This window comes from Megascapheus bottae, chromosome 4 (assembly GCF_031878675.1).
Source record: "Megascapheus bottae isolate mThoBot1 chromosome 4, mThoBot2.hap1, whole genome shotgun sequence".
NCBI classification, from domain to species: domain Eukaryota; kingdom Metazoa; phylum Chordata; class Mammalia; order Rodentia; family Geomyidae; genus Megascapheus; species Megascapheus bottae.
Window position 1 is genome coordinate 40,618,749 of NC_143512.1, and position 24,160 is coordinate 40,642,908.

Here is a 24,160-nt window from a genome sequence, read left to right on the forward strand (position 1 = left end):
AAAAAAAAGTGCTGTTTGCTGTGGGGATTGCTTCATGTGGAGGGTTTTAAAATCTTTTAAAAAGTATATGCTCTGAGGAAGTAATATTTAATATTCAAACATTATTATTAATTGAGAAAAGAAGAATTTTGATAATTGTTCATGATTCTTTTTTCCCCTTTGGAATTCATTCCTGGAAATACGGAGTTTTAAAAGGGTTTGTGCCCCTTTCCCCGTCCAACTCCATTTTGTTGGCTTTCAATATTTTATCCCCAGATGCTCTATCACTAAGACGTTTGTTAGGTCACAGGCATGTTATGCTTCTACTTCTGGAAGTGAGTGGCATCTGCTAGTGTTGGGTGTGGAGAGAGACTGGAATCTCCCAGGGGGCAGAGGGGAGGCCCTGGCTTTGTGGCTTCCTCTTGTGGCCCCTGCATCCTACACTGGCTTTCTACTTCCTAGACTCCTGGCATTCTGCTGACTGCTGACTACAGTGTAAATCATGGTCCTGGTAAACAGACACTCAACTGCACCAAGACTCCCCAGAATGGGTCTGAGTACATTGGCAACATTGCTCTTGGGAAATCCTGTAAAGGACGGGAGAGAGTAGATGCAGTCTAGCTCACATTTAAATGCAAGGCTTGCTTTCTAATAAGCCTTCCATTTTCTGCTACTGTGTGACTTCACTCATTCAGTCAAACACCTTTGTTTTCTGACTTTGTAATAGACTGGATTCTATTTCTGCAAAGATGTTTCTTTGGATTCCCTTGGTCAGTTTGAAAGGAAGGAAGGAAAGTGTTCCCATACAGGAGGAGCCGCCTCCTCAAAGAGGGATCAGCATTGATGGTGGCTGTGAATGACCAGTGAGGGGTAGGGTGCTGGGGACTAGAGACAGAGGAGGGATCCTGAAGGAAACTAGCCAGGCTTAAGTAATGCCTGCTTTTGTCTAGAGACTGGTAGTAACCTTTATTTTATTCGAAATAGATCCTCTCGTTATATTTCAAAGTGGATTACACCTCTCTATAAAACATAAGGGCTTTGCCAGGAAGTGATAGAATATAAATAGGAACACAAATAAAAATACTACCCTTTGCAATGCATGCCTTGCAAAAGACATTTGCAAAGTTTTGTTATATATAGAAATATATTCAGCTACCAACTTTATTGTCATTGTGGAAAATTGCACAAACCGATGTCTGTAAGTGAATAATTTTACATATAGTTAATGTCTTTTCTAATTAAGAAAATCTTTAAAGGAACATATTAATTATGCATCTTATGTATTCTATGTGGCTAAAGCAGCTCTGGGAATGGAGACCTGCCAGTTGGTTTGGTAAATGACAGAGTGCAGCTGTAATTTTTTTTTAATGATTACAACATACAAGAAAGTTTCTTTAATTTTTTAAAAAGAGCAGAACCAGTGTTAATATTTTACTTTGCACACAAGCATTTGGAAGGTGGTTGTTAACCCAGGCAAACTTGTGGACTGGATAGAGTGAACATGGCATACTGGGGAAAATATTTTCAGGTTATTTCTTTCTAAATCACTGGCAGATAATGTATGGGAAAGTCATAATGATACCAAGGAGAGGAGGGCACATATCAAAAGAGATTTGACTTCTTGCATTTTCGTTGTAATAGGAATAGCGGTCATTTTCCAATATAAACGTCTTGGGTATGTAAAACTGCAAGCAAAACCTAAGTCCATTTGAGGGAATTTCATGATCAAACTGGAGAGTGACTTTGCCTTGCAGAAACAAGCTGGAATATTCTCTCCAAGCTCCTCAGAAAGGTTTCCAGACGGCCTTGGAGGTGGTAGAGGGCAGATCTGGTCCCATCTGTGTTTCCTGCTTTGTGACAGCCCCCAGGCCTCTGTTGGTGGCTTTGAATGGGCTAGCTTCACAAAATCTACATGGAGATTGGGAATTGTCAAAGTAATTTGCCATTTACCAACTCACCCCCTCTGCCTTTTGTGTTGTGATCAATAAAAACTTCACTCCTTTACCCCAGTGAATAACAACCTACTCTACACCATTATCTTCCCCTAATCTTTTTGAGTTCTGGCTGTACAGTTATCCATTTTCAATGATATTCATTTTAAAAGGTTAACAAACGAGAAACTAAACCAACCATACAAATAACAGCCCGAAGAACACTTTCCAAAATGTGTTGCCGTAGTGCCATTTCAAATTTAATATTCATGCAGAGGAAAGCTAAAGGCCACCAAACCAGGTGGATAAAATAGTACTGCATTTTATGACTCATTCTTAAATGAAATCTCTTAAATATTGCTAATGAAGCCAGCTCTCCCACCCGGCCTTGCCCACCATCGCCCTTTCTAGCCGCTGTGCTTCTAACTCCCTGTCTAGCAATTTGCCCCAGGCCCCTATTAAACGAATTATCTCGGCCCCTAAATCATCTCTGTGGGGGGTTCCTCTAATCCCATCAAGACCCTCGCACTCCCTTTCTTCTCTCCTGGTGACATAATGAATTATTATTTCTCCCGAGCTGTTAAAGAGGCCCCTTTGGAAGAGTGGAATGTGGCTGGCTGGGTGGCTACCAGCCCTGAGGCTGCTGTCAGTCCCACACCCCGCCATGGGGACAAAGACAGCACAATGGCCACCAACTGCCCTCTGCCCCCACCTCCCCCTCTTTGGGCTCTAGGTGCCTGTAGGCAGGGGCTGAGCTTCTGGGTACTGGTGAGAGCCAAGGAACTAGGGCCTAGAGGGGGAATATAAATGTTTTCCTTAACCAGAGGAAGCACGGTGCTCACAAACCACTTGCGGAATAGATTAAGCTAATTTATTAAACACAGTTTGCCCGGTGACTGAGCTGAGCTGGGTAATGATTTACAATTAAAACAAAAACATTAAAAGGAGAGAGTCAGGGGCCACTGGGTTCCCCCATGCTAAGCACTGGAGAGTGCTGAGCTGGGAAGGGTGTCCTGTGTTGGATTTGAGACAAAGAGGTCCTGCCACTACGGGCAGAGCCCTGGGCCCACTGCCAGGAGGTGTCCTGTGAGTGACATCTGGGCGCTGATTGGCTGCTGCCTCCTTGGGGCTGGGACAGAAAGGTCTCTAGAATGGGTCACAATGGGCTTAGAGGGTTTTTTTTTCTTTTTCCTTTGCATTTTGAGGTGTTCGGAGCACCCCCACATACCCGTGTTGATGTGGAGATTCTCAACAGTTCTTAGGCCAGCAACTCTGCCTTCTGAACGTATGTTCTGTAGTTCCTTTTGTAAAATTGTAGATATTAGATAAGATATCCTACCTACCCAAACACATAATTTTAAAAGCAGATGAAAAAGAGGGATGGTAGAAAAAGAAAAGGCAGATGAAAATGAAAGTAGGAAGAAAAAATAGAAGGAAGAGAGAGGAGGGAGGGGCAGAAGGAAGGAGAGAGGAAGGTAGGGAGAAGAAGGGAGAGAGGGAGGAAGAGGGAGAGGAAGGGAGAGGGAGAGGGAGAGGAAGGAAAAGAGAGAGAGAGAGAGAGAGAGAGAGAGAGAGAGAGAGAGAGAGAGAGAGAGAGAGAGAGAGAGAGAGAGAGAGAGAGAGAGACGGAGGGAGGGAGGGAGAGAGGGAGGGAGAGCAAAAGGGAGGAAGGAAGGGAGAGAGAGAAGGAGGAAGGGAAAAGAAAAAAAAAACCAAACATGATTAAAGCTGAGTGCTAGTGGCTCATACCTGTAATCCTAGCTACTCAGGAGGCTGAAATCTGAGGATTATGATTCAAAGCCAGCCAAGGCAAGAAAGTCTGTGAGATTCTTATTTCCAATAAACTACTCCCAAAAAACCTGAAGTGGCTCTGGCTCAAGTGGTAGAGCACTTGCCTTGAGTAAAAGCAGCTCAGAGATAGCACTCAGGCTCAGTTCAAGCGCCAGGATGGGCAAACAAACAAAAAGATTAAATTATGATGATCTAAGTGTAATTAGAAAGTAACAAGGTTTAATATAAATAGTATAACAAAACAGTAAAAATACCTTTCAATGGGTGTGTTCTCCATGATTAACTATTGAACAATCAAATGTGCACCATTTTATGATAAACATTATTTGAAGAGACCACCATTCAATTGATTCTTGTTGATTTTTTTTACAACTAAATTTTTGGCTGAGTAGATTTACTCCTATGTATTCTTGCTGGGATGTGGCAGTCAGGCTTGTGCACTGGCAAAACTATTACAATATCCCAAACCCAGAGCTAGAGAACCATTGTCAGAAAAATGGTTGCCTGAAATAATGAGCAACTCTAGGGAAAGTTCCAGACCAAATGGTGTAATTGTATTCCTGAAAAATTCAGCCTATACTAAAACTACATACTACTTTGCCTTGGTTGGAAGCAATAAAGCTAAAAATAATTACCAAAGGCTTTCTCCCTTACTATGTATTATAGGCAGCACTTTCAGGCATCCTAAGAGCCTGGGACAATTTTTTGGGCACCAATGCAGTGTCCTTGACTGGCCATTACCTCTCTCTCAGAACATTGGGTTTTAAATTCTCTGAATTAATACATCTTGGGAGAGCCAAATATGTGTCATGTAGAGGTACACATCTCCTTGAAACCCATTCTCAGGCCATCCTCAGCAGAAGGAGAGCGCATAGAATGGCAAGATTGCAAATCGTCCCTGCACTCGTGGAGGGAATTTTTAGCCACAGCTCCTCCATAGTTCTTGGATAGTATACCCTACCTATAAAAAAAAACCATGGTCTGAACATTATACTTGAGTTTTGGATTGATATGGAAACTGCATTGCATGCAGTTAGTTACCTTCCTTGTTCCAGAAGTGCTCACCTCTGAACTTGTGGTCAGTAGTATATTAAATTACTCACCTTATTTTTGGGGTATGTGTGTACGTTAAGTCTTAAATATTGAGCTTCTCACTAACTCCCAGTGAAGGACTTTGTTAAAGCTGGAACCTTTATTGCAGCCTGTCTAGAGTTGGTTTTGGGTTCTTCATGGTGCTGGGCCTTGGGCTTGAAATCAGGGCTTGGGTACTGTCTCTTGAAGCTTTTTGTTCAAGATTAGTGCTAGATCACTTGAGCCACGGCTTCACTTCCAGCTTTTTGATGGTAAATTGAAAATAAGAGACTCATGGACTTTCCTGCCCAGATTGACTGAACCACAATCCTCATAGCTATCTATGATTATAGGTATGAAACCCTGGTACCTAGCAATGTTTTCTAAATGTAAGCTTTCTCTTCTAGTTCTGTGTCATTTTCATGTCAAATATTAGAGTTAATTATCCTTAATATTAGTTTTGGAGGAACAGGTGTCCTTCTCTAAGGAAAGTTGAAAAAATCACCTCCTCATTTCAAATTCTGAACTTCTTTTTGTCTCTCTATTGTCTTTCCAGCCTTGAACCAGAAATACGTATGTTACATAAATAGTAACACAGAATCTGTCACAAATTGTGACTGCAAATTAGTCACTACAGTAGATTCCTCCAGCTTTAGGCCACATTAGTGTTTGCTGAATAAACACATGGTAAGTCAATTTACTAAGAATTCCTCATAAGAAAGAAATAAGAAAAACATGACCCTGTTTAATATATGCAATGCTTTTCATCCTTTGAACACAAATAGCCAAGCCATAAAATTTAATTCTGGTTTTTTTTTCTCTCTATTTAGGCTTTTGCCAGGATAGCTTTCCTTATCAAGCTCAGTAATCATTCTTGGTAATTAAAAGTAGAATAAAAAGGCTACCCTATCCCACTATTGAATAAGTGGCAACTTTTTAGATGTTTCCTGCTCGTGAAATGAAAATAACTAGTATCATCCTCACTTTACACCCTGCCTCAGGCAGCCTCAATCTTATAGTTGCATCACTAACATGGATGTCATTGTCCCTTTGGCCCCGACAATCACCTAGGCTCTTCCTGAAAATCAAGCTCAGATTCTACAGCAATAGCTGTAGATGACAGGCTGCTGTCATCAGGTGTACAATGATATCAGAGGGTCAGAACAAATCAGTTCCTGATGCAGTGAACCCACAGAAACTCTATTCAGGGGGATCTACACATCCAAAATGCTTTCTTCAGCTATCTAGGTTGGTATAACTTGGTTTGCTGTTCAAACAAAGGAAAAGACTATAGGTCTAGGTCTGGTCACAAATCTATGTCCTGATGATTTATTACTAGGGCAAATAGAAATATCTCAGAGTACAATATCATTTATCATGTAATTATACATCCTTCTAGAAAACCATCTACATGACTACAGAAACCATTTAGCAGTAGCTTGTCTTTCTCTGGGCCTCAGTTTCCTTGCTGCTGTGGCCAAGGTTGAGGCAGGACGTTCTCTAGATCTCCAAGTTCTTCAACACTAACCTCAAGAGTTAGACACATTTACAAAATCATCACCACTGATCTGTGATACACAACTACTTAGCCTCTCTCAATCTTGCTTTTTCTCCTCCTCCTCCTCCTCCTCCTCCTCCTCCTCCTCCTCCTCCTCCTCCTCCTCCTCCTCCTCCACCTCCTCCTCCTCCTTCTTTTAGTTGGTCCTGGGGCTTGAACTCTGGGCCTGGGTGTTATTCCTGAGCTCTTCAGCTCAAAGCTACTGCCCTACCCCTTGAGCCACAGCATCACTTCCTGTATTCTGGTGGTTAATTGGAGATGAGTCTCATGGACTTTAGTGCCCAGGCTGGTTTTGAACCACAATCCTCAGATCTCAGCCTCCTGAATAGCTAGGATTACAAGCATGAGCAATAGTGCCTGGCCTAGCCTTGCATTTTCATCTATAAATATGAAACTAAAGATAGTGCCTTAAAAAAAAAGCAATATTGCTTGGGTTATAGGGCAATGTATTTAAGCCTCAGGAAGGAAATCTCTGGAGGCAGCCAACCTGCATTATCTAGTTTGATTATCCATATCTTAATAGTTGTGCTCATTCCCCTCCAGCTTATCTCCTTACTTGTCTCCCTGTTTACTTCCTGTCTCTTATCTTCTCTACTTACCTCTAATATACAGGATGTCTTCAAGAGTTAAATTTTCAAGGAAACAATAATGAGGGATTCAAATTTCAAGTCTGAGTGATCCTAGGACCAATCCTAGATCTCCCAAGGTGTCTGTCTAGACTGCTATAACAAAATACCCAAGACTAGATCATTTAGAATAGAGACTTATTGACACACAGTTCTTGAAGCTGGAGAAGTCCAATATCCTGGACCTGGCTTCTGTTGAGGGCCTTCTCTCTGTTGCATAACACCACAGAAATTATCACATGGTTGAAAGGACAGGGAGTGAGAGTGCAAAAGGGACAGCACATCCACTTGCCCTAAACAAGCCCATTCCCAAGATGATCCATTAGCCCACTCATGGTGATGGGCCCTGTGACCTAAAATACCTCTTAAAGACACTCTCACAATGGCAGCTGAATTTCAACACTCAATGCTACAATTATTGTAGACAATATCTACTTCTTATTTGCTTTTCAGTATATATGAATCTGTAGCCTCTGTCAACTCCTTTGGATACAAACATGTAGTCTGGGGTGTAGAAATGTCTAGGAACTGATGTAAGCTTGTCCTTCTGTGGGTTGAAACAGAATATAATATATCTATTATATATATGTATATATGTAACATTTTCCCTTAAAAAACAGAATTTTATTGGGACTATGTAAAATTAATTAGGTAGATAATATGCAAAGCAATTTCATCACAAAAAAATCAAACACCATGAAAACATATAGAATAGAAAGCTACAATTCCCCTCATCTGTTGCTACTGGCCTGTTTGCTTTCAAACATTTTCAATGGAGGACATAATTGGCATATGCATACGTTTATGAGTATTTTTTTATTTTGTTCTTTCTTGTATTCATTAGTGGGATCATACTATGTAGACTGATTTTTTCTAACTTTAATTTTATCATATTTTTTAAACTATTAAATTAAAAATCATGTTGTGTTCCCAGTCACTGTATTAGAATTTAAATTTTGATGCTATGTCAAACCTAGAGATGTTAGCTATTTATGCAAATAAAACAAGTTCAGCATTTCACTTTTCTAATGCAAATTTTAATTTTTTTCAAAGGTGGAAATTAGTTGCATTTCCCTTTTTATTTTCAATGGCGCCAACTCAAAAAAATTCCTTTGAAAACATGCAAGAAAATTCAAATACAGCTCAAGCCTCAGTCTCAAAATGACCTTAACATTTTCTTTGGCTTCTTGTGATTCTGCCTTTCCCCATGATGTGTGTTAAAATAAGGATGAAAGGAAAAGCAAAACCCAAAAACCTAGGATCCATCGCTTTATTTTTGTTTATTTTTATTTCCAAATCTAACCAGCCTTTCTTTTTCAGCAGCAAAGGCCTCTCTCCTGCTGTATCACTTGTCTATAGAGTAAATTGCAAAAAGCTCCCAAAGTCTGGCTACATCCTCATAGTGACTGTTTAAACCCATTACTTTCTCTTTTAATCAAATCACTGTTGTGTCAAAATATACGATTCTCTCCATGAATCTCCCCGGCTTGTTACAGGTCACCGGTTGCACCTTGAAAATGTTTGCTCTCCTAAGCGTCTTCTCTCTAGCCTCTAGCTAAATTGCTCCACACCAAGCCTGATCATTTTTCTATACAGATAGACCTCTAATTAATATAAACATTATGGCGAGGAAAACCTGCACTTTACCAAGAGAAGGAAGGAAAATGCCTGGTTAGTAGATGCTTGGTGCATCATTTGAATTATGGTAAGGCAGGCATTTAGACAGATGGAAGCATTCAAATTACATTAAGAAACAGTAACAAGAACAACAAACAACAACAACAACAACAACAAAAATTTCCCTTCTCTGGAATTACTGAGAGATTTCAGCCTTTATTCCTTTCTGCTTTAAGAAACATTTTACATCAAGCTGCCAGAGGGCTAGTAAAGGGAATCGTAATTATGTTTAAACATTCAATCCTTGACTAACATAAAATGTTTGTACAGGCTCTTAATCGTGAAGTTAAGTGCCAGGGGCTATTTTCATTGTTTAATGTATTAAGTAAATAAAAATGTATCTAAGATGTGGACACACAATTAGTTTTGAGTTATTTATCCTGGAGTTTGTATGGTTTAGAAAAACTCCATCTTCTTGGCTGCCGCTGTCCTAATGCATTTAACTTCAGCCATCAGCTATGATTAAACACCTGCTGTTGTGGGGAAACAAAGCACACTAATCCAATATGTATTTCTGACATCTTAAATATCACCCAGTCCCCTGACATCAGGCACAGCTTTTCAGCGGGATGGAATTCCAGAGCATATTTTTCTAATTTATGGATGGACAATAAATCAAAATTAAGCCTTGGGCAATGAAATATACATCAGTGCAGAATGAACTGACTGCAAACGAGGACCCTGCACAGCCGAGGGGGAAAAGGATGTATTAATGGAATCCTAAGCTGCAAACACTGAGGTGAAAATTAAGGAAGTTTATTTCACATTTTGTCCCTATAAAAATAAAATGCAGAGATAGAAAATGGAAAGTTTTCCATTTATCAGTGTATTACAGCAGATTAGCAGATTTTGAGTTTAAAAAAGACAGACATACATTCACATACACACAAGTCACTGTTTTAAAATCTGGGCATGAAATTAATGAAAAATCAGATTTCTCTTGCTCTTTTTCTTCTATTTTTGAAGTTTAAGAGGTTGTGAAGTATTTGTATGGCTTCAATTTTATTCTTCTGGAAGCCTGAACAAAGCCATTGTTCTTCAGTTTTTCCTGAGAAATATTAGGAGGTAGGATAGGCTATCTCTTCCCAGTGGGCTGAGCTGGGCTGGGAGCTGTCCAGCACTAAATAAGTCCTCCACTGACCTCGAGTTATCCTGGGGCCAGACACTTTGTTCTCATCAGAGGCCATTGGAAAACTCATGTTTATGACTATGCTTGGCTTTGCCAGCCTCTTCTGCTCACCCCATACTCTGGCTGAGGTGTCGTTGGTATTGCACGTTGGGCCCATCCTTCGCTCCCTTGCCACTACTATATACCATTCACCTATAACAGAGCTTGCCAAGGCAAGCCACCATATTGATCAGTGATAACACTTTATGTTTATGGGCATGGTAGGCACTTAACAACCAATTCTTGAATCCTTACAGCACTTCTGTAAGTCGGGAAAGCAGCAAATGTTTTTTAAAGGTGAGACAGGAATATAGAGCTGAAACAAGATTGAGAGCTTTACCTTGAATTGCGAGACAAGTGATGGAACTGTCAAGAGAACCCTGTCAGCTAGCTTCCAGTTCTAGGTCTCACATGACAGAATCCTGATCCCTAGGCTTCTTTCTTTTTTTCCATATATTTTTATAGTAATTAATAGAAGGGTTACATTATATTCACCAGATAGAAGGTGCATTACTTCACAGACATTGATACCCTTTCTCATGTCTTAGTCCACATTTCCCTCCTCCCACCCACCCCCATCTTGTTTTTCCCCCTTCCCTATCCGATTTCAAATAACCAAATATGCATATGTACAATATATCAGATAACAAGGTGAAATACTGTAACACTATGAGATAACCAAGGGACAGCAAAAGAGATGAGAGATAACATAGCACATTAAGGACAACAATCACTCATTATATGGCTTTTGTTTCTATATCCTGGAGGTACTTTCATTTCGCTATATGCTATATGGCCTTATGTCTCTAGATTTTGTTCTATTGTAAATCTCTGCTAGGAGAGCCCAAGTTTTCTACTGATTATGACAAATGAGAGAAACCATTGAGCCTATGTTCCTTTCAGTCTGGCTTACTTCACTTAATATGATTTTTTCTAAGTCTTTCCATTTCCTTACAAATGGGGCGATGTCGTTCTTTCTGACAGCAGCATAGAATTCCATTGTGTACAAATACCACATCTTATTGATCCACTCTTCAACTGAGGGGCATCTGGGTTGGTTCCATATCTTTGCTATGGTAAATAGTGCTGCAGTGAACATCGTTGTACTAGTGGATTTAGTTTGTCCTTGTTTCTGGAGGATTGGGTAAATGCCCTTGGCTTCTTTCTGCCATATTTGTGTCTGTGAATCAAATGTTTCCGGAGATTCACTGAGTTAGGCAACACTGAACAATTTTATAAAGATACCTATGTTGGAATGCTTTAAATGATTACAATTAATATAAAGGAAACAATGTAATTTAGGAATTACAAAACGATACCAGCATAGACCAATCTTATATATGAAAAATCTAAATAGGAGAATGTTGGAGTGATGTTTCCAGATGGAACCCTTTGGTGTCAGTAATTATACAGCCAAAAGTAGCTACTATATCAGGAAATATCAGAGCATAGATCTAATGGTGACAGAAGGGGAGAATTTCAACAATATGAAGGAGTAAATTTAAAGATAGATTGTTTTCACCTATTTTAATTAAAGTCATATAGTTTGGCTTGCAATAGTTCTGTAAACTTACATTAAATTTTGCCAAAGCAGTAAAAAGGTTCATTGGTATTTAAATATACACAATATACTATTACGATTGGATTTTTAAAGAAAACTCATTAAAATGGAGACACATATGTGCTTTGCATGCACAAGGCCCTGGGTTCAGTCCCTACTACTAAAAAAATTAAAATAGAATATCTGACAATGAATCTTTACCATTAGAATATCCTCTGTATTTCAAAATTCATAAATTTAGTCATTTTTTCATCAAAAGTCTATCATATTAGGCTCTTGTATTCAGTGCAACATATATTGCTATAGGTATGTAGATATACAAACCCAGATAGATACCTATACACTGGTTTCCCTATAGAGTTCATCTTTTTTTTTAGCATGTTCTAAGTTTTTATTATTTTCTTTTTATTGTAATTAATAGAGGGGTTACAGTTATATTCACCAAATAGAAGGAATATTACTTCACACACATTGATACTCATTCTCATGTTTGTTTGTTTTTTTAACTACAAAACCAAATTTAATATTCAACATACACTCACCTGGAGTTTGTCTTGTAGGTGTAGAAAATTCTATCCATGATCAGTGGAATAAAATAGTTTTGAGAAAACTGAAGAGCATGAAAAACAAGGGGGAAATATTCCTGACTTAAGTTAGAGAAGTTAGAGAATTTACTTTGACATTGTAATCCTGTTATATTCTCTAGGGAAAAAAAATACTTTTTTGTCACTCCTAGACTTGAGCTCAGGGTCTGAGCACTGTCCTTGGACTCTCTCAAGGCTAGAGCTCTACCACTTGAGCCTCAGCACCACTTCCAGCTTTTTTCTATGCATGTGGTACCAAGGAATTGAACCCGGGTCTTCGTGCATGCCAGGCAAGCACTCTACCACTAGTCCAAACTCCTGGCCCAGGAAAAAAATATTCTGAAAGTCACCTCTGAGTGATAGCACCTACATTTCCTGAGAAGGGTATATCTGTAAGGTGACTGTCTTTTTTTATTCTGTCTCTTGACTGAGACTCTCAGTAAGGCTGCCATGTAGGCTACATTCTCTTCTTAAGTATCATGAAGTTCATATAATATAAAGTCAACCACTTAAAAATCAAAAATTCAATGGCACTTAGGACATTTACAGTGTTGTACAATCACCACTTCTTTGTAGTTCTACAACATTTTTATCACCCTGAAAAGAGACCTTGCACCTATCAAGTGTCCTTTCTTCCCAACCTCTTGTATAGATTGATCTCTTCTGTATATTTCATACAAATGTAGTCATGTAATATTCAACTTTGTATCTGGATTTTTTTACTTGGCACCATATTATTTAGATTAACACATAACATCATACTGTAGCATGTATCAGTACTCCATTCCTTGTTTAAGGCTAACTAATGTTTCTTAGTATGCATAGACCCATGGTTTGTTTATCCATTATTTATCCTTTTATTTATCCATTGAGTTATTTCTACCTTTTGCAAATGCTGCTATTATAAACATTCCTGTATGTCTATTTGAGTTCTTGTTTTCAATTTTGGGGGGAACATATCCTTTCTTTTAAAATACACCTTTTTATTTTGTGATATTTTTATACTTTAAAAAAAAGACCATGAAAATGGCACCAAGAGTTCCATCTACCATTACCCAGATTTCCCTAGTTAATATCTCAACATACCCATGGTTCATTTCCCTACATTAAGGAACGAATGCCAGTAGAGCATTATTCACTGAATACCACACTTTATTTGGATTTCAGCAGGTTTTCTGCCAGTATCCATCTCTTTCTGTTTTCATTATACCATCTTGTTCAAGTTCCACATAGTGTTCTCTCCTTAGTCTTTTCTGGCCTAGGATAGTTGGTTAAACTTTTTTTGGTTTTCATAACCTTGACAGTTACAGTGAATACTGGTTGGATGTTTTATAGAATGTCTCTCTGTTTTTAAATTATATTTTTCTTGTGATTATAGCAGAGTTTGAAGGCAAAATACCTTAAAGAGAACTGTCTGTGGAAAGCAGAAGTCATTGAAAGGGTGCTAAATTCCTTGAGTTGTTGAAGAAGCAGAACAGACATTGATTAACTTTTGATTTTCTTAATCATATGTAGCAAAGGTTTAAGACAAATAGCTAAAGTTGGTTAAGTTCAGATTTTGTTAAAATTCATCCCATTCAATTTTTTAGAAGTGATCTGTAAAGAATGATTATTGAAATTGATACCATTGCCAGACCCAGAGAATGGGAATCAGAGAGGTAGAAGGCATAGGAAGGCAAAGAAAACCAATCAGGTGGAGGATGGCCTTACCATATACCTAGCTCTGAATTTGATCCCAAAATTTAAAATAAAAAAAAAATCCAACCAAGCCAACAGAATACAGGAAAGAAAAAAAAAGAGAAAAATAGAAATAGAAAAAAGAGTAATCATTATAAATGTGTATGATTTGCCTAAATTATTCTTGTTTATATATTACCAGCCAAATAGCATAGCCAGTTTCTGGGGGCTCACACCTATAATTCTAGCTATTTAGGAAGTTGAGACCTGAGGATCATGGCTAAAAGCCAGCTCATCCAGGAAATCAGTGAGACTCACTCACCACCAGAAAACCAGAAGTAGAGATGTGGCTCAAACTTGTAGAGTTAATAGACTTGAGCAAAAGGGCCTTAGTTCAAGTATGATAACCGACAAAACAACAAAATAAAATAAAATGCACAGCAAGATTAAAGAGAAAGAAGACAAGTAGCCATAGACATTTCAAGAGCCTCATATCAGAGACAAGAGACTCCACATCTAAAATACAATCATACTGTCATCTACCCACAGAACCTATGGATGGAAATCCTGAAGAACAGGTACTGGCACCCCTCCTTGGCAAGAACTTTACAAACAATTCGCTCCTGGAAATGAGCAGTTCTTATAGAGAAGGTGGAGATAGACTGTAGCAAAGGTGTGGCTATATGGGATGAGCTGGACGGGTGGTGTTAGAATTTGAGTAATAGAATTTCTCAGGAAAGCTTTAAAATAAACGCGTGCAGGGCTGGGAGTTTGGCCTAGTGGTAGAGTGCTTGCCTAACATGCATGAAGACCTGGGTTCGATTCCCCGGTACCACATTAATAAAAAAGACGACAGTAGGCGGGCGCGGTGGCGCACACCTGTAATCCTAGCTACTCAGGAGGCTGAGATCTGACGATCAAGGTTCAAACCCAGCCGGGGGCATAAAAGAACCTGAGACTCTTATCTCCAACTAACCTCTAGAAAAGGAAAGTGGGGCTTGGCTCAAGGGTAGGGTGGTAGCCTTGAGCTGAAGAGCTCAGGGACAGCGTCCAGGCCCAGAGTTTAAGTCCCATGACAAACCAGAGGGGAAAAAAGGCCAAAAGTGGTGCTGAGGCTCAAGTGGTAGAGCTCTAGCGTTGAAAAGGCCCCAGGACAATGCTCAGGCCCAGAGTTCAAGCCCAGGACTGGCAGAAACAAACAACAAAACAAAACCACACACGTGCCCAAGCCTCTTTGAAGACTTCGGGATCAGCTGTGGTTCTGACATGGTCTCCTGCTATGTGGATGCTAGACACTAGAAATGAGACGATCGTTTCCATTGTACATAATAGCAGAGGCAAAGAATAATAGAGAGTCCCAAGCCTTGGGTCCTCTCTCTCCCTAAACAGAAAAGCTCAGCGGGTGCCAGTGGCTCACACCTATAATCCTAGCTACTCAGGATGCTAAATTTGGGGATTGCACCTAGCCTCAGTATCCCACAGAAAGAGGAAGGGGCTGACAACAGTACCATGTAGCTGAATTAAGCAGCAGAACAACAGGACAGGGGAGCCAGGGTCAGAACTGACGAGTCTGAGCATCTGTATCTATGCCTAGACCAAGACAGAAGCACTTATTCTCACTCTGAATGTATATATGTATGTTTGTATTCATTCATTCATTCATTTATATTGCTTCTAATGATTTTATCCTTTTATCAGACACTTAATATTTCTGAGATTTTTGTTTCTGAGTAAGCTAACTAGAATGTTTATGTACTTTTTGTTATTTATTTATACACTTATTTATTTATTTACCTATTTTTACTGGTCCTGGGGCTTGAACTCATTGTTTTGTAGTTATTTTAAAATATTCCAATTTGTTTTTCTGATTGGATCAGAAGAGAAAGTATTTTGTTAACAAGAAACAAGTTCAAAGTGACTTGCCATAGCTGTCAAATTGACACAGAAAGTCAAACTTTCTGTCAGGAAGCCCAGTGACCTTTCACCTTCCAGCATGGCCCCCTCAGCTGTCTCAGGAGTGAGAATGGAGACCACGTGTCAATGCACACAATTAGCAGCTATTAGAGGACAGTTTGGGCAGTGAGCATTTGATAGGCCCACTGATGCTGCAGGAGAAGATTTCTACTCAGGAGGTCAGTCTGTGCTGTCTCTATTATGGCCAGAAGAGATACTTTACAATTGCAAAGGTATAACAGAGTGGTTGGACACTGGCAAAGGAGTTTGACAAGGCTGTCACATCTGTTCAATATTTCTACTGAAATAATCCTGGGTATTACTGTTGATGGTTACCATAGTGGTATTAAGGTTGGCAGAAGGAGATGATGTAATCTCAGGATTCTGATGACATCCTGGCTGCTGAGTCTGTGGTTTCTGCACTTGGAGGCTGCTTCAGCCTGGGTATGATTTAGACACTGATAATGGCAGCTTGGAAGCAGAGTATGTTAGTAGCAGAGCAAACAGGAAGCAAATAAGAAAAGCAATGCATGCTTATGTGCCCATGGTTTATGATGGGTAATGAGAGCCATGGACTGTTGGTGTATAAAATAGACAGCAAATGGCCTTGTCAGCCTTGGTGAGCATGAGACCCAGAGCATCCACCTTTACAAGGGCAGGGGTGGGCTTCAGACTGTCCCACTGCGGCCCCTTGCTTGGTTTTACTCAAATCTTGGATTAGTATGAAATAGCTGTTAACTGAGCCTCACTCTGCAGGCTTTGACCAAAAGAGGAGATCAAGATCCACATGGAAATGTGGCTACTGTCAAACTGAGTCAAACTAAGAGTGATGTTGACAGTGCCTTGGGAGAAGGAGAAGAAGGATAACAAGCTGGAAGAAAGCATCACCTATTCCCAGGATCCAGGTCCATTTCTTTCCAAAAGAACGCATGCTGTGGGTCTTTGTTTTTCAGACAGGACTGGCTTCCATCAGGACGTACACAAGTAGGAGGGTCTCCAGGACCGGGTGCGTGGAACATGTGCTTTGGAAGAATTTATCTCCATGTGAGACTTTGAAATTCCCTGTCAAATGGATCTTTAAACTTCACATGTTCTTATGATTTGGAGAATAACATATCTTCAGGGTAGAACATTTACTGAACTATATATGGGGAGATAAGAGGAAAATTTGATGTATTATTTTCACCATTATGAAATAATCATGAACACTATGCTTTGTTTTCATTTAATACTTTATCTATCTAAACTTATTGTATCTGGAATATAATAATTAATGCTTTCTGGACAGTTGGTTTCCTGTTTTTAAAAACAATTAATACTTGTTATGTTTCTGAATAGTTTCTTAAGATTCAAGACTCTTTTCTACATTGGGTTTCTTCTGAAACAGAAAAAAAATGAAAGAACTCAAGACCTGGCTAGCATTGTTCATCCTTTCAGCAAATATATGACTTAGAAATAGCACTCTCTGTTCTCATCACACTTAGCAGAGGGCTGTGCCTGTGAGAAATGGAAAGGCTTTGCTTTGCAAATGTGTACCCAGCATTACCGTGGAAGATGAAAACACAAGTATGGGAAACCAATCTCTAGAATGAGAGTAGAGTGGAGGACTAGAAGAAAATAATAATAGGGCTTAAGCTGCTGTCCATCTATAAACTGTCTTTGTGCCCTTTTCCTTTCTTTCTGCCTTTCGCCTGCTCCTAGGACCAATATGAGTCCCATTTCCTCTATAAACCCATTCCTAGCTAAGATCCCTTTGTCTTACCTCAGAATTTACTGATGATTTAATCTTCAGTCTCTTCCTCCTCCCCTTCCTCCTTCTCTTTCCCTTCCTCTTCTTCTCCCCCTTCCTCCTCCTCTTGCTCCTCCCCCTCCTCCTCTGCCTCCTTTGCCTCCTCCTGCTCTTCCTCATCTTTCTTCTCTTTCTCCTCTTTCTTCTCCTCCTTGTTCTATCAGAGCCAGGGCTTTCTGCTTGCTAGGCAGATCACTTGAACCATGCCTCCCAGTTCTTTTGCTTTTGTTATTTTTCAAGTAAGTCCTTATTTTGTTCTCAGAGCTGGATTGGGGCCTCAGTCCTTGGACCTGCATATCCTATGTAGCTAGGATTACACCCATACCCTGTCTATTTGTTGAGACTGGCTAACTCTTCTCAGGCTGCCCTCAAATTGTTGTCTTCCCAATACCTATCTTTAGTGTAGCTCTTTGACTATGGAAAATTGACTTACGGTATGCTACAACTTCAGTCTTTGCCCAGTACTCTTAGCAATCTCTATGACACATTAGAGGAGGCTGCAATTAATTTTTCTTCTTCCCACTGAGAATTGGAATCTATAAACCCCTCCCTTCAATTTGGGTAGGCTCTGTGCTCTGTGACCAGTATCCTATGGTAGATGTTGTGTTAAACTAGTTTCTGATCCCATGTATATAAGAAATTGGGGACTTCTACTTCTTGTGTCTTACATGCTTCCATCTGTGGGAATCCATCTAATACATAATAAGTTCAGCTCCTTAAGACTACATCACATGGAATAGATGTTGGCTAGCTCCCAGCAGTCAACAACATACCAGCTGTGAATGAAGGTATCAAATTGGACTTTGCAAAACCAGCATAGGCCACATGGAGAGGTGCCAAGGCCCAAGACATACAGCTCTAGTTGGGCCTATTCATCTGTGTCCAGATGTTTAGGCCTCTCCAGCTGAGGCTCCAAGCAACACAGAATAGAAGAAATTATTCAAGTGACTCCTGACTTAATTTGTGACTCATAAATTCTGAGCCAGGACAGTTTCATTTCTTTTATATCTAGTTATTATGCAACAGCATATAACCTTGGGATCAGACACTAAATGTTTCCTTGGTGCTTCTCAAACTTTTCATCTGTTTGGATCACCAAAGGTCTTGCTAAAGGCAGATTTTCATTCACTCTGGCAGGGCCTGAGACTCTGCATTTCCAAATCACTCTGGATGTATTCTGAGAAGCCAAGTACAAAACACACTGGAGGAAGATTGGTAAAACTTTCCAAAGGCTTTCACTTTAGGATCAATATTTTCACTGACTTAATAAACTGAAAAGCATATGCCATAAAAACACTTGACTTGGTGCATACTGGTAATTCTAGCTACTCAGGAGGCTAAGATCTAAGGATCACATTTCAAAGCCAGAAAAGTCCATGCAACTCTTATCTCCAATAAACTATTCAGAAAAATCTGGAAGTGATGCTGTGGCTCAAATGGTAGAGTGCTGACCTTGATCAAAAGAAGCTTAGGGCTACCACCTACGACTGGCAAAACAAAAACAAAATCAGCACTTAAAATAGGATTTTTCACAGTATGGTCTCTGAACCCTCTTGTATTTGTATTCCATGAACTTGCTGAATTTGTAACTATATCTCAGTCATATCAAATCAGGGTGGAAGGGACAAAAAGATCATCATACTGAATGAGATTCTCAAGCCATTCTCATGTACCTTAAATTATAAAAGCTGCCTATAATTTCTGCTGTTCATGAGGCAGAAATGAGAGGATCCTAGCTCAAGGCTAGCCCAGGCAAAAGTTATCAAACCCCCATCTAAAAAAAAAGGTAAAGCAAAACAAGTAAACAAAAAACAACAACCATGCTGGGCTAGTGGTTCATGCCTGTAATCCTAACTACTATGGAGGCTGAGAATGGGAGGACCTTGGTTTGAGACCAGCTTTGGCAGAAAAATTTATGAGCTCCCCCGTCTAAAATAGAGGGTGAGATATGGTAGTACACATTGGTTATCTTAGCCACATGAGAAACTTAGCACATGGAATCATGGCAGGGCAAAAAGCAATCTCAAAAATAATCCACAAAAATCAAGTTTGGAGGTGTAGCTCAGTGGTGAAAGCTCCTGTCTAACTCAGAATCTCAAGTTCAACCTCTCCCACCAAAGACAAATAATAATAAAAATAATAACAAGCCAAGCATGGTGCCTCATGGCTGTAATTCTAAGTTCTGGAAAGACAGAGGTAGGAGGATAGTAGGCTGAGACTGAGCCTAAGTACCTATCTGAAAAGCAAACTAAGGCAAGAAGTGTGAGGCTATGGCTCAAATGCTAGAGTGCAAGGCCTTGAGTTCAAACCCCAAATAAACAAATAAGCAACAAATCGGGTCTACTGGTAAAGGAGAAAGAGCACTCACATGGAGAGCTGGGTTCTAGACCTAATGTTTGCTGCTAATGGCCAGCAGGTGAATCATTTAACCTTTCTGGGTCTCTGATCTGTCACATAAAGGACAAATCGCTAAACTAAATGACTCCCATATCTAATTGCATTCTTCCATTTCTATGTCAGGTCAGCCTGACCTCTCCTCTCTCGTCCTCTGAAGCTGGTGGGAGACATTCCCACACTGGCCCAAGGCAGGCAGCTGTCCACGCACTGATTGTCTTTCACTGCTGTCTCCACCACACACAAGAAGATGTGGCCACAAGCACCAAGAATCATTTTATTTCTTAAAGCAAGTATTAATGTCAAAGCCAAAGTCTGTTCAGAATAACATCCACGTGTATCCAATATTATAATTAAACTGAAATCATTTCTGAAATTATATATTTTAAATGGTAATTGTACTGCCTGGAAGATTTCCTCTGGCCTTGAGCACCACTGGGTAAATGTGTTCATGATTGAATTAACAGACCTTTGATTTTAAAAAAGACTTTTCAGTGATCTTTTATGGTAGATTAAAAACCAATTTACTAATTTACCATTCATAGGAATTCCGTGCCCTCCTTGAGTTTTGTAAATCAAATCTGCGCTAATACATGTGACTCTAGCTCCCAGTATTTCATTTGGGACAGCTGGTGTGTCACACACACCCTTAAGTCACAATTACATAATCAATATAACTGTGTCTGTGTACACCTTTGTACCCCTGCACTCCGGATAGCCCCTTTTAGGAATTCCTAGTTTGTAGCCATCAACTCCAGTGTCTAATTTGGGTGGGTGGTGGGATGTGAACCAATAGGGCTGGGGAGTACTGGTAATTATTTCTTCCTTTAAAATTGTATTTTTATTCACAGAAATTAATTATACAGAGAGAGTTTGCGGCTGCATCTCCACACATGTAGAGTATAGTTAATCATATTCAACCCTTCCTTACTCTTTCTAATCCCATTTCTCACTATTTTCGAATAGTGTGATCATATTTGCCTCCTCTTCTTTTTCCAGCCCATTTTCTTGACTACTGTGAGTTATCACAGTGGAAAGACAATGGGACAAAGGGATGATAGGCACAGGTCTCTTTCTCCTCTTTCAGTGCTCTTTCAGCAATGGAGAAGACTACTCCTATACAAGAAACCCTTGTTCCAAAGAATACAGAATAACAGCAATAGCAGTAATAATGAGTTCCTCCTCTCCCCACCAAAAAAATATGTGTTGAAATTTGCAACAGTGTGTGGCAGTGAGGCATGAGAGGCGATTAAGCCACCAGGGTTTTACCTTCCCATGTTGGTGATGCCATTACTGAGGAGCAAGTCTTTCTAAAAGAGTGAGTTTAGTCCTCACCTTTTCTGCCTCTGTTACTCTTCTTTCCTCTCTTACTCCATTTTACTCTCTCACCTTTTGCCATGGAACAACACAAGAAGACACTCACTAGATGCTACAATTCTGCTCCTAAAATCTCCAGACCTATGACAAATTTTTTCTTTTGAAGTTACCTAGCCTCTGGCATTTTGTTGTAACAGCAAAAAACAATGAGAGATAGTACTAGTAGTTAATACAAACAAAAGGCTTACTATTTGCCTGCTCACTGCTTGCTTATTTAATCCTCATAACTATATGTCATTCAAAACATTATTGACATAATCAACACTCATATATTGTTGTTGAAGAAAAGTGAAGCACAGATGAAACAACTTTCCCAGAAGTCTGACTCTTCTGCTCATGTTACAAACTAGTGCGCCTTTATCCTCCATCGCAGGTGGGCTATTTCCACATGAACCTCTGTTTTACACCAGTTTCACACCTTTCTGGTTCTCCAAAAAAGAGACATGTATACTGGGGACATAAGAATCTTTTCTCCGATCCCGAGGTTTGGATTCAGGGCTAGCACACTGTCCCTGATCTTCTTTGGCTGAAGGCTAGCGCACTTCCACTTGAGCCATAGCTTGACTTGTGGCTTGTTAAGTTGGAGATAAGGGTCTCATGGACTTTCCTGCCTAGTGTTGGCTTTGAACCACAATTCTCAGATCTCAGGCTCCAGAGGAGCTAGGATTACAAGTGTGAGCTACTGGCAAAAAGCTTTTTAAAACTCAATGCCATGGGGAAAATATCTGACAACTTGTTTTATTCCCTTTCTTTATTTTACAAACATAATCTCTGCTTTTGACAGATCAACTCAAGTTGTCACAATGGCATCGAAAATCTTAGGTTGACAGACTTGAGCATTTTTCCTCAATAGCTTCCTAGGAATGAGCCTGATTGGAGCAGATGGCTGGCACTTTGCCCTCTGCCAGCAACCACCTCCACCTTAGGAGACAGTATTTTAAGTTTTCCACTGGATTTTCTTTTCCTGTGGATGTGGAGCAGGGGCCATGAGTAATTCTGGAGAGAAGGTTTTCTTAGGGATCTGTGAAAGTGTGGGGAGTTTGGATCATGGCAGGGAAATGGAGACTGAAACATAAGTAGTTGGCTCAAAGAAAAGGTACTGGAAAGTAGAAGAATGAAGTCTCACAGCTAAAATCTAGACCCTGGAGCTGCACTTGACCTGTGAACCAACATTCTGTGCACAGTTATTCACCTGGGACCTTTTGGTATGTTTGTTTCAATATCAGTATACCTCTATCCCAGGTCTTTTGGGACCTGAAATATTTGTTGAAAGATGAAGCATTTATTCTAAAAGTAATTACTATGTAATTGCTGAGACTAGTGATGGAAATAGCTAAAAACTGGGGTTCTGATTCCTTGGCCTAGTTTCTTCCTTTATTCAGTCTGTTACATTCTCTCTTGCCTCCTTCCCCCTGTAGCTGAGGAGAGACAAATCCATGTTTGTGACAGGGAAGCACTCTCTCGGCTGGGGAAGACAGCAGGCCATTGTGCAAAGGAGGCAGCAACTGCAGGTGGGGGAGAATCCCCCCTTTCACCCCCAAAGCTTCCTAGCCTTACTCTCAAACTTGTCCATTACACCACCGAGGGCCTCATGCACAAAAGCTCCTCTAGGCAGATAAAACTGATACATAGACTCCCAGTGCCTTCCTTCCTTAAATCTATGCCTCAGCCGGATGCAGTGGCTCACACCTATAATCCTAGCTACTCAGGAGGCTGAGATCTGAGGATCAAGGTTCAAAGCCAGCCCTGGCACAAAAGGATCCGAGGCTCTTACCTCCAATTAACCTCTAGAAAATGTGAAGTGGGGCTTGGCTCAAGGGTAGGGTGGTAGCCTTGAGCTGAAGAGCTCAGGGACAGTGTCTAGGCTGAGTTCAAGCCCCATTTTCAAGGTACTGAAAAATAACACTAAGCTGAGATTTAGTTTCTTGTTTTAGTTTGGAGAGATGACATCTAGATGCCTCTCCTATTGCCAGAATGAGGAAACTGAAACGACCCCTCTTTTTCATATGTCCATCTCCCCGCTTTTCTTCTGCCAGCTCACTCTACTTCTGCCTGAGCTGTTTTCTGTGTCTCTGGCTTTCTCACCCCACCTCACCCCTTCCCTCTGGCTTCTCTTTCTCCTTCGCCAGTGTGGCCCATTCTTCTTCCCCTCTCTCCTTAGCCCTCCTTCCCTTATGTCTTATTTTACTCGCTATTTTTATAAACTACTGTGTCATAAGCATTTAGCTGGAAGCTGCTCAGAAAACCACTGTGGCAGGTGGAGGTTGGGGGGCATCCTTGCCAGGTTCTCCTGACTCCACTGCCAGCCATGAGGTCTGCAGCACTTGCCATATCTATGAGAGTGCAGTAAGCCAGGCTGTGTTTGGTAGTTCTCCCCTTTCCTCTGCTGGTGGCAGGACATGGGCTGTGTGTGGAGCAGTCTCCGCTCTGGCATCTGGGACAGGCAGCACATCATTTTCAAAGACGATTGACAGCAGCTCAGATGTGGGGCGGGGCAGGAGGGAAGTCTCCAGGAAGACAGCAGGAAAATAGTTATTTCTTTTATTTATCATCCTAGTAACCAGAAATGAGCTGACCTCAAAATGAGAGGCCAATAATTTTCCAAGAATTAACCTGACACGTTCATACATAGATACAGACACACATTTCAACATTCATATACAAATACATCCTCACAATTACCAAGAAGTACTGGGGTTTTTGTTTTGTTTTATTTTGTTTGTTTTTGTAGGGGTTTTTTTTTGCCAGTCCTGGGGATTGAACTCAGGGCCTGAGCACTGTCCTTGGGCTTTCCTCAAGGCTAGCCCTCTACCACTTGAGCCACAACACCACTTTTGGCTTTTTATGTGTATGTGGCACCAAGGAATCAAACTGCAGTCTTCATGCGTGGTAGGCAAGCACTCTACCACTAGGCCAAGCTCCCCACCCTGACAAGTACTGTTTTTAAAAACCTTTCATTAAAAAAATTTTATGTCTTTATAGTTCTGGAATTCGGGGTCTCACTCTTGCTAGAGAAGTGTTCTT

General features: G+C 40.3%; 2 long non-coding RNA genes across 2 annotated transcripts; one reads left to right on the top strand and one right to left on the bottom strand.

Annotated features, from left to right (window-relative positions):
* Nucleotides 1-1,575: 1,575 nt before the first annotated feature.
* LOC150064313 (uncharacterized) lies at nucleotides 1,576-4,924 on the bottom strand. The gene is made up of 3 exons (XR_016535146.1): nucleotides 4,805-4,924; nucleotides 3,139-3,211; nucleotides 1,576-1,887 (listed from the first exon to the last, which is right to left on the bottom strand). It is a non-coding gene; the product is annotated as an uncharacterized LOC150064313 (long non-coding RNA).
* On the top strand, nucleotides 3,118-16,654 carry LOC150064314 (uncharacterized). Its single transcript, XR_016535147.1, has 3 exons — nucleotides 3,118-3,195; nucleotides 5,329-5,459; nucleotides 16,530-16,654. It is a non-coding gene; the product is annotated as an uncharacterized LOC150064314 (long non-coding RNA).
* The last annotated feature ends 7,506 nt before the right edge of the window (nucleotides 16,655-24,160 follow it).